Source organism: Physeter macrocephalus, unplaced genomic scaffold (genome assembly GCF_002837175.3).
Source record: "Physeter macrocephalus isolate SW-GA unplaced genomic scaffold, ASM283717v5 random_2954, whole genome shotgun sequence".
NCBI lineage: Eukaryota > Metazoa > Chordata > Mammalia > Artiodactyla > Physeteridae > Physeter > Physeter macrocephalus.
In genome coordinates this window covers 1-9,611 of record NW_021148240.1, presented here as the reverse complement: position 1 = coordinate 9,611, position 9,611 = coordinate 1, and the positions used below count along the sequence as shown (strand labels likewise).

Genomic DNA, 9,611 nt, shown 5'->3' with positions numbered 1-9,611 from the left:
GATGGTCAGCCTCCTGTCTCTGGAGGCGTATGAGCCTTTGGCAGAGGTGAAGCCAGGGGGTCCCTGACAATCTCTGAGGGTTGTTGGGGCCACACAGTAGCTTTGGGGAATTTCTATGTGATTCTGTTCCCAGGAATCCCAACGGGGAGGGGCTTCCCCCTTGGCCAGTATATGACCAGAAAGAAGGGTACCTTCAGATTGGCGTCACCACCCAGGCAGCCGAGAAGCTGAAAGACAAGGAAGTGGCTTTCTGGAACGAGCTCCTGTCCAAGGAGGCGGCAAAGAAGCCACCCCAGTTAAAACATGCTGAGCTGTGAACGGGAGGCTCAGCTGGCCTTGGGGGCTTGTGGGACCCCAGACAGGGGTATTCTACAGAAGGTGTTTGTGGGCCAAAGAGGCATCTTATTGTGGAGGCTGGGGAATTATCTGATGGGAGTAGCAGAGGTCAGGGAGGGGGAATTTCTGTTTCTGTGGCCTCAGTTTTGGAAATAAATTTCTTTTGGAGACCAAGTCAGTGTCTTTGTCTTGGGCTGGAATTAAGTCATCCTCATTAGCGAGAGAAGGATGAGAGAGGGCCCCACTGGCAGGAAGCTGACTCGGGCGGCTCTGGCTTGGCCTCTGGACAGGAAGAGTCCAGTAGGCTGGGCCCTGGGAGGGGCTGAGGGGGACACTGCATCTGCTCCATGTCTCTGGGCCGTCAGCAACTCCAGTAAGTGGAGGTGAGGGAACCAGAGTGCAGTGTCCCTCTCCTCCATGTGGAGCTGCCTGTAGACATGGAGGGGGCACAGACCGAGGATGTACCTGGACTGGGAAAGAGGGAGACTTGCCATGGTGACACTGTGGCACTGTTGTGTGGCCCTTACTGACTCTCCCACAGGTCTACAATTCTTTCTTCAACTTACACAATATCCTCCCAGGCCCTCCCTGAGGCCATCTCTTCCAACAATTCCTCTGAACCCTTTCTGCAGCCTGGACCACATCAGGTCCAAGCAGTGACCACCTTGAAGTGAGTCCCTGAAGCGTCACCTGAAAACTGACTCTTTCAGAATCCCTGGGGTGACTTCTGGCTCCTGGGATATAGGAAGCTCTAAGGAATGCCACTCCCACCTTAAAAGAAAGAAAAAAATGGATTATCCTCAAAATCATGACTTTCTCTGACTCATTCAAAGAGGCTGCAGGGCAAACAATTACCCTGAGATCTCGGGGAAGATGGGCACTTTGGAGGAGAGATGGGAAGTGAACACTGGCTTACCGTCTGGCGACAGGTGGAAGATGGAGTCACCATATGTGTGAGTACAATTACTCTAAAAATTCGAATCAAGGGCTAAAGGCCAAATGTGGGTGAGTATGAGAGTATGAAATCCTAAAAACCACACACCCACAGGGAATTTACACTTGTTACAGGCCCTTCTCCATGGACCTCTATCAGGGACCTGAGAGAAATACTGGGAACAGGTAGTAAGACAAGAGAAAACCTGCCTCAAGGGTGCAGGCTTCAAGCTCTGCTCAGACACTTCTCCATTAAAAAATAAAATCCCCGGGCTTCCCTGGTGGCGCAGTGGTTGAGAGTCCGCCTGCCGATGCAGGGGACATGGGTTCGTGCCCCGGTCCGGGAGGATCCCACATGCCGCAGAGCGGCTGGGCCCGTGAGCCATGGCCGCTGAGCCTGTGCGTCCGGAGCCTGTGCTCCGCAACGGGAGAGGCCACAACAGTGAGAGGCCCGCGTACCGCAAAAAAAATAAAAAATAAATAAATAAAATAAAATAAAATAAAATCCCCAAACCACTGAAGAAAGGTCGGCAAACCCACTTCCCTTGGGGCCCTGGGAAAGACCTATAGTGGCTGAGGAAAAGGAAAATTTTAGAACTTTATATACATATAGAAAATTTGGGGCTTCTCTGGTGGCGCAGTGGTTAAGAATCTGCCGGCCAATGCAGGCGGAACGGGTTCGAGCCCTGGTCCAGGAAGATCCCACATGCTGCAAAGCAACTAAGCCTGTGTGCCAAAATTACTGAGCCCACATGCCGCAACTACTGAAGGCCAAGTGCCTAGAGGCCGTGCTCCTCAACTAGAGAAGCCCGGGCACCACAACGAAGAGTAGCCCCCGCTCGCCACAACTAAAGAAAGCCCGCGTGCAGCAACGAAGACCCAAAGCAGTCAAAAATAAATAAATAAAAATAAATAAATTTATTTTAAAAAGAAAAACAAAATGTTAAGTAAAATCCTAGAGCAGGTGTCAGCGGAAATGGTAGGCATCCTCCTGCAGTTTTTGAAGGACAGGTACAGTCTTCCTCATGGCTTAATAGCTCAGGTGCCAACTCCTCTTTTCTGGGAAAGATGATAACCCTTTCTGGGAATTGGCACATGCTCACATGATTGATGAGGACGACACAGGACACACAGCTATGCACAGCAGCCCTTTCTTAATGTTTTGTAAGTAGGAAAATATCGCCTCAAATATGACTGATATAAATAAACTAATAGCTAATATTTTGGTTACATACTGTGTGCCAGGCTTAAAACTAATATTGTTGCATCTATTAAATTCTTGAATCCTATTAAATTCTGACATCCTAATTTGTTGCATAGATAAATTATTAAATAACCAGGGGCTATTATTTTACACTTTTGCAGCGAGGAGAATGACCAGAGAGGTAATGTCACCTGGCAGTAACGGACACATGGGACTGGCCCTCCTGCAGGCTGACTGCAGCCCCCCGCCCAACCGGACACCATGTCATCCCGTGAAAGGTGAGGACACTGAACATCTGGCACAGAGGCAGCAGTGGGAAAGCCCTGAGCTGGCAGTCAAAACCCTGTGCCCAGCTCTGTGACCTCTCTGGGCTGCAGCCTCCCACCTCTGCAGCCAGGAGCACAGCTGGACCGTCTCCGAAGACCCTTGCAGCCCTGAAAAAGGAGAGGCCGGATTCAGCCTCAAGTGATGTCATGACCGGCACCATGTGGCCGGGAGGTGAGACAGCGGTAGGGTAGGTTTAGTCCTCTGAGTATACACTCTGGGCCCTTGGGTAAGTTGCTTAACCTTGCTGGAATTGGCACAATCGCTCCAGACCATGGAGGTTCATGGCATGGTGCTGGGGGCTGGCTTTCTCTTGTCCCCAGAGGCACTGCTCACTGGCTCTCCACGGCTCTGTGCCCTGTCCTGGGCACGGATGGGGCACGCAACCTGAACCTAGTGTCTGAGAGCAATTATCTCAGAACGGAGGACACCATCCTGAACTCAGGGTCTGGGTCTGAGGGTCTGGGCCTGAGGGCACCTGGGGGTAGGCCTGCTGTTGGGTAGGGTGGAGTCTGTCCTAATGCTGTGGCAGTGTCTCCTTCCATGGGGCTTGTTGGAGGACATCCCCATGCCCTGTGGCACTGGAAAAGCAAGGTTCCTATCCATCTCTGCCCTCACCATGAGCTTGCTTGCAAACCAGGGAGCCTTTGTCCAGGAGCTTGTTGGGAGCTAAAGGAGTCTCTGTGCACAAATGTCAGTGTGGGGATAGCGATCATAAAGGACACCTGGGGTTCGGGAAGCCCGAGCTAGGAGCCGGGCCACTATCTGCTTATTCCCCCTCATTGAAATTCATCTTTTTTATCGAAAGGAGGAAATGAAATCTCAGAGAGTATCAGTGACTTGCCAGGTCAGGAAGTGGCATGGTGGCTGGCAACCTGGGTGCCTGACGCCAACACCCACGCACGCAGCACGGGCCGGCTCCCGAAATGCCCTCTTCACACAGGGCACCTGTGGCCGCTCTTGGTCCTGACTTCTGAGCCACGTGTCTCCTCTTTCTCTTGGATTGCCCATCAAAGAGGAATTCCCTCCCCAAACCTCCAGGGGACCCGACACCTGAGCTGTATTACCTGTTCCCTCAGCACATACTTCTTGCTAATAAACACAACCAGGCCCTGTGCACTGCAGCACCACCATCACTCTGCAGAGGAACACATGAAGTCCTTCTTCTGAAACCAAGTCTCCTGGCAACGGCTGGGAAATTCCCACCAAACAAATCCAAATCACTTTCGGGGTGTCAGGTAGCCACGGGCTGGATGTTGAGGGAAGGGAAGATGTCATCCTGATGGAGGGAGGAACTTGAGAAGATTCACAGCCAAGCCCCTGCAGGGAGCTGTCAGGCGTGGCGAGTGTCCCGTCCGTAGCCCTGGGCGAGCCCAGACTGATGCTCCCTGCGGGGAGGCAGGGGGCAGAGCTGCTCCAGGCGTGAGTGGTCCACACACTGGGGCATCTGTGAAGTGTTCCCAGGACTCGTGCACACCTTCAATGTATGTGCAGCATACGAAAGCCTCTGATTTTCAGAACTGCTCCTGGACGTATGAAGGTGATTTTGCGTGTTGAAGGGGAAAATGGGTGTCACATATCGTGTCCTTTCACATTTTTTGTTAGCGATTCTTTCTAGTGACCAGAGTTAAAACTGTGGCAGAAAATACAAATAGGACTTTCCAGGGTGTTTTAGACGCAAGCCACACGTAGAAGTCAAACAGGAGGGGTGTGGGATTCCATCCCCTCTGGGTACTTTTCCAGGCTCTCATCACCGAGGACTGAGGTGGCAGGGGCCCCCAGAGAAGGAAAATGAGAAATGGACAACTTTCTCTGCAATGCATACTCCTAAGGGGAATAGAGGGAGCGCGTGCTCTGTGTGTCCGATGCCGTGTGTCATCTGGCGAGGCTTTCATTTGGAGCTGAGAGACGGGGGCTGAAATTAACCTAAGCGGCTGAGATGCTCAGTGTGTGTGGGTTTTGGGGGCTGGGGTGGGGTACTCTTTGGTCGAGAGCCGAGGTCTCTGCGCTTCCAGTCCAGTTCCCCACGCCAGCCCTGATGGGCACGGAGTCTCTTTGTCCAAGACAGACAAAGGAAGACAGAGCCAGAATAAAGTCAACAACTTTTATTACAACTCACGTATTTCACAGAAAAAGGAATGTAGCGTCAGGTCCGGTTGTATGAGAGACGGTAACATGCAGGTCGGCCCGTGTTCCTCCGTTGACACCCGGGGCAGGTTCTCCGCGACATCGGGCACAGCGGCTGCACTTGTCCGGGGCCCCTTTGCCCACGCGGCCCTGGGCACGCTTGGGGCAGCCCACGGGGCAGCAGGAGCAGCAGCCTGGGGAAGCGAGGGCGGCGTGCAGTCGCACCACGCGTTGTCCGGAACCACCCTTCCCAACAGCAGGCCTGGCCCCGGCTGCCCTCAGGCCCAGACCCTGAGTTCCGGATGGTGTCCTCCGTCCTGAGATAATTGCTCTCAGACACTAGGTTCAGGTTGCCTGCCCCATCAGTGCCCAGGACAGGGCGCAGCGCCTTGGAGAGACAGTGAGCAGGGCCTCTGGGGACAAGAGAAAGCCAGCCCCCAGCACCATCAGTGATGTGAGCCGAGTCCTCAGGATCAAAGTGGAGGCAAAGCCCTCCTTCACAGAGCAGCTCCCGCCCGGGGTAGGGAAGCTCCGGGCTGCTTCGACGGGAAGGGGCTGCACCAGGTCCGAGAAGCCACACACGGTCACTAGCTCATGTCCCTAAAGTGCTTCAGTCCCTGAGAGGATTCAGAAGCGTGACTCGGGAGGCAGGAGGACTAGTTCTAGTGACAGGTCTGAGGTTGTCTGTTGGTGACCCGTCTGGGCCTCGGTCTCCCTGTTCTCGAGTGCGCGCCTTGGTCTCGGTCACGTCGAAGGTGATTCCAGCTCTAATGGTGAATCCCTTGCTGGTGAGGGGTTGCCGGGAAGTTTGGTCACTGTCCTGCTCCTGCCTGCTGAGCTCTGGCCTCCCTCCTGGCACTCAACCCAGACCCCGCATTCCCAGAGAAGGGCCCGCACACTCACTCTTCTTGCAGGAGGTGCATCTGCAGGCTTTGCAGCTGCAGGAGCCAGCACAGCTGCAGGAGCCGCCTGCCAGGAAGGGAAAGGCCAGCAGTGAGCAGGGAGGGGGATGCAGGAGCTACAGCAGACGGTCAGCAATGCCTCCCTGAGCCCTCCTCCTCCGTCAGGACCCAGCCCCGGGAGCTGGTGTCCACTGAGGCGCATAGAGAAGCCCCAGCTCCTCTCTTCTGGTCCAAGGAGGGTAGGTCCCCTCCTGATGGACTCCATAGGGAAGGTCCCAGGCTCCAGACCCAGCCCAGGCTGACTGGGGCTGGGGGCCAGGGCCCATGGCCTGAACCCCAAAGAGGCAATGTCCCCTCCTCCCATCAAGTCCTGGCAGCTCCGAGGCCTCCTCCAGACACTGGGTCCCGGTCTAGCAGCCCCCTGATCAGCTGGGTGACCTCAGGAAGGACAGCCTGGAGCCTCCGTGCCCTCCGTGTTAACGGAGAGGCAAAGGGAGACTGACATGCTCTCAGGAGCCCGGCTACCAAGAAAGGCCTGGACCCGTGACAGGAGTCCTCGTGAGCTCAAACTCAAAACCCTCCCTTCTCGCGTCCTGCTCCTGGGCACGGGGCATCATCCTAAGGCTCAAAGCCAGGGCTCCCTTACCAGTGGGGCAGGAGCACTTGGGGTCCATCTGGAGGAGAAGTGAGGCCCGAGGTCCAAAGCAAGGGGCGAAGCCGCTTCACCGGTCCGGTGGGGGGCGTGTGGGAGCCAGGAGCCCAGGGGCTCAGTTATAGGCCGAGGAGGCGGCCCGGGCGCAGAGGCCCCGCCCCCGCGTTGCAGCCGCCCCGCGGATCCGCCGCCGCCGCCGCGTCCGCGTCCGCGCCCGCGGCGCCCGCCGCGCCCTGGGCCGGGCTGTGAGCAACAGGCGGGGCCGAGCGCACGATTCCACTTGGGTGGCGGCTGGAGCGGAGGAACCGGGTGCCGTGCGGTAAGCGGTGTCCCAGCCCCCTGGCCGCCCTTTCGCAATGTTCCCGACGGGAGCAGCCACCCTGTTGCCGGGTTGTGCAGGAATCCAGCTCCCGCGTCCTCCGGTCTTCCGCGCCCCAGGCCCCGCGCCGCCGGCCTCCGGGTCGCCCTTCGTGCCGCCTGAGAACAGCCCCCTCCTCCCGCTCGTGTCCCTGGCTTGGCTGGAGCCGGGGAGCGGTGTCAGAGAGCGCAGGCGCATGTGACCCTCAGCCCCGTGTCGCCCACCCCGTGTGTCCTCAGGCGTTGCCAGCCCCGGTCCCCAGCACGGGCCTTTGGAAGCATTTTTCCGGTACCGTGTCCTGTAACGGCAGCGCGATGAACATTGCGTCCAGCCGGTAGTGCTCACTCGTGTTTTCCTTTCCTGGAGGGATGATGGCGCATTTGTCCGGGGGCTCCTTTGCCTAAGCTTTCGAGGGGCGCTCCTCACTGTAGCCGGTCCACCCCACGCCAGGGTGGAGGTTCCCTAGTCATGGGATGCTCCCCAGGGAAGGCATCATTGGAGGTGACGGGCAGACCTGGCGTTAAATAACAAAGCGAGACAAGTGGATAGTTCCCTCTGAGTAGTCCTGCCAGTCACTCACCACGGAGTCCATGCCAGGCCTTGTTAATCACTTCTGCTCTTTGAATTGTCACACCAACCCAGAAGGGAGATACCAGTCAGGAGCCCGTTTCCCAAAGGCCCAACTACGTACAGTACAAGGCGGCTCCTAAGGCAGCACGCAGTGCTGGGGAGTGGTGCCCTGCTTCTGTGCTTTTGTCGCTTCGCAGCTGAAAGAGAGAGTCAGTGAGAAAGCTCCCCTTTGGGCCAGAGCTGTGTCCTCAGCCCGTCTCTACCATGTCCAGCTCAATCCTGGGGGCGACCAAAGTGACAGAATAGGAATGTATTTATGCTTTTGTGGCTACCGTCTGACTCTCTGGTTCAGTAGCGTTCAAGAGGTTTCTTTTGGTGGAACGTACTTCCGAAAAGCAGTGAAAAGAAAATGGTAAGGAAATCCTGATGCAGGCGACAGCAGAAATGGCCGGACCCTTCTGTATCTGTCAGGAGGACACCGAGTGTCTTGCTCACGGCTTTCTCTCTGTAGTGTCAATGGCTCTCTGCGTGAAGGCAGGCTAACCCTCTCGGGGCAACTGGTCCCATGCTCACAGGGTTGACGAGGACGGCCCAGAGCACAGGGCTAAACACACCATCCTTGCTTGCGTGTCTGGAAGGAGAACAGTGTCTCCTAGGCTAACGATAACAAACAAACAAACAAATAAATAAATCCGTGATATGATCGATTACTCACCGAGTGCCCAGTATATTCTGACATTCTTTGCATGTATTCAGTTCTTTAATCCCAAGAGCCAGACACTATTATTTCGCCCTTTGAGCAGAGGAGACTGAGCCCCAGAGAGGTTATGTCACATGTCTCTATGTGACACAGATGGGACTGGCCCTCCTGCAGGCTGACTGCAGCCCCCCGCCCAACCGGACACCATGTCATCCCGTGAAAGGTGAGGACACTGAACACCTGGCACAGAGGCAGCAGTGGGAAAGCACTGAGCTGGCAGTCAGAACCCTGTGCCCAGCTCTGTGACCTCTCTGGGCTGCAGCCTCCCACCTCTGCAGCCAGGAGCACAGCTGGACCGTCTCCGAAGACCCTTGCAGCCCTGAAAAGGAGAGGCCGGATTCAGCCTCCAGTGATGTCCTAACAGGCACCCTGTGGCCGGGAGGTGAGACAGCTGCAGTGTAGGTTTAGTCCTCTGAGTATAGGCTGTGTGCCCTTGAGTAAGCTGCTTAACCTCTCTGGAATTGGCACCATCGCAGCAGACCATGCCCGTTCGCTGAGTCTGTCCAAATGCCGTGGCGGTGCCTCGTTCCATGGGGCTTGTTGGAGGACATCCCCACGCCCTGTGGCACTGGAAAAGCAAGGTTCCTATCCATCTCTGCCCTCACCATGAGCTTGCTTGCAAACCAGGGAGCCTTTGTCCAGGAGCTTGTTGGGAGCTAAAGGAGTCTCTGTGCACAAATGTCAGTGTGGAGATAGCGATCATAAAGGACACCTCGGGTTCGGGAAGCCCGAGCTAGGAGCCAGGCCACTATCTCGCTTATTCCCCCTCATTGAAATTCATCTTTTTTATCGAAAGGAGGAAGTGAAATCTCAGAGAGTATCAGTGACTTGCCAGGTCAGGAAGTGGCATGGTGGCTGGCAACCTGGGTGCCTGACGCCAACACCCACGCACGCAGCACGGGCCGGCTCCCGAAATGCCCTCTTCACACAGGGCACCTGTGGCCGCTCTTGGTCCTGACTTCTGAGCCACGTGTCTCCTCTTTCTCTTGGATTGCCCATCAAAGAGGAATTCCCTCCCCAAACCTCCAGGGGACCCGACACCTGAGCTGTATTACCTGTTCCCTCAGCACACACTTCTTGCTAATAAACACCACCAGGCCCTCTGCACTGCAGCACCACCATCACTCTGCAGAGGAACACATGAAGTCCTTCTTCTGAAACCAAGTCTCCTGGAAACGGCTGGGAAATTCCCACCAAACAAATCCAAATCACTTTCGGGGTGTCAGGTAGCCACGGGCTGGATGTTGAGGGAAGGGAAGATGTCATCCTGATCGAGGGAGGAACTTGCGAAGATTGAGAGCCAAGCCCCTGCAGGGAGCTGTCAGGCGTGGCGAGTGTCCTGTCCGTAGCCCTGGGCGAGCCCAGACTGATGCTCCCTGCGGGGAGGCAGGGGACAGAGCTGCTCCAGGCGTGAGTGGTCCACACACTGGGGCATCTGTGAAGTG

General features: G+C 56.1%; 1 pseudogene; it reads right to left on the bottom strand.

The window, feature by feature from the left end:
• Positions 1–3,393: 3,393 nt before the first annotated feature.
• LOC112065196 (metallothionein-1E-like) lies at positions 3,394–6,666 on the bottom strand (annotated as a pseudogene).
• Between the last annotated feature and the right edge of the window lie 2,945 nt (positions 6,667–9,611).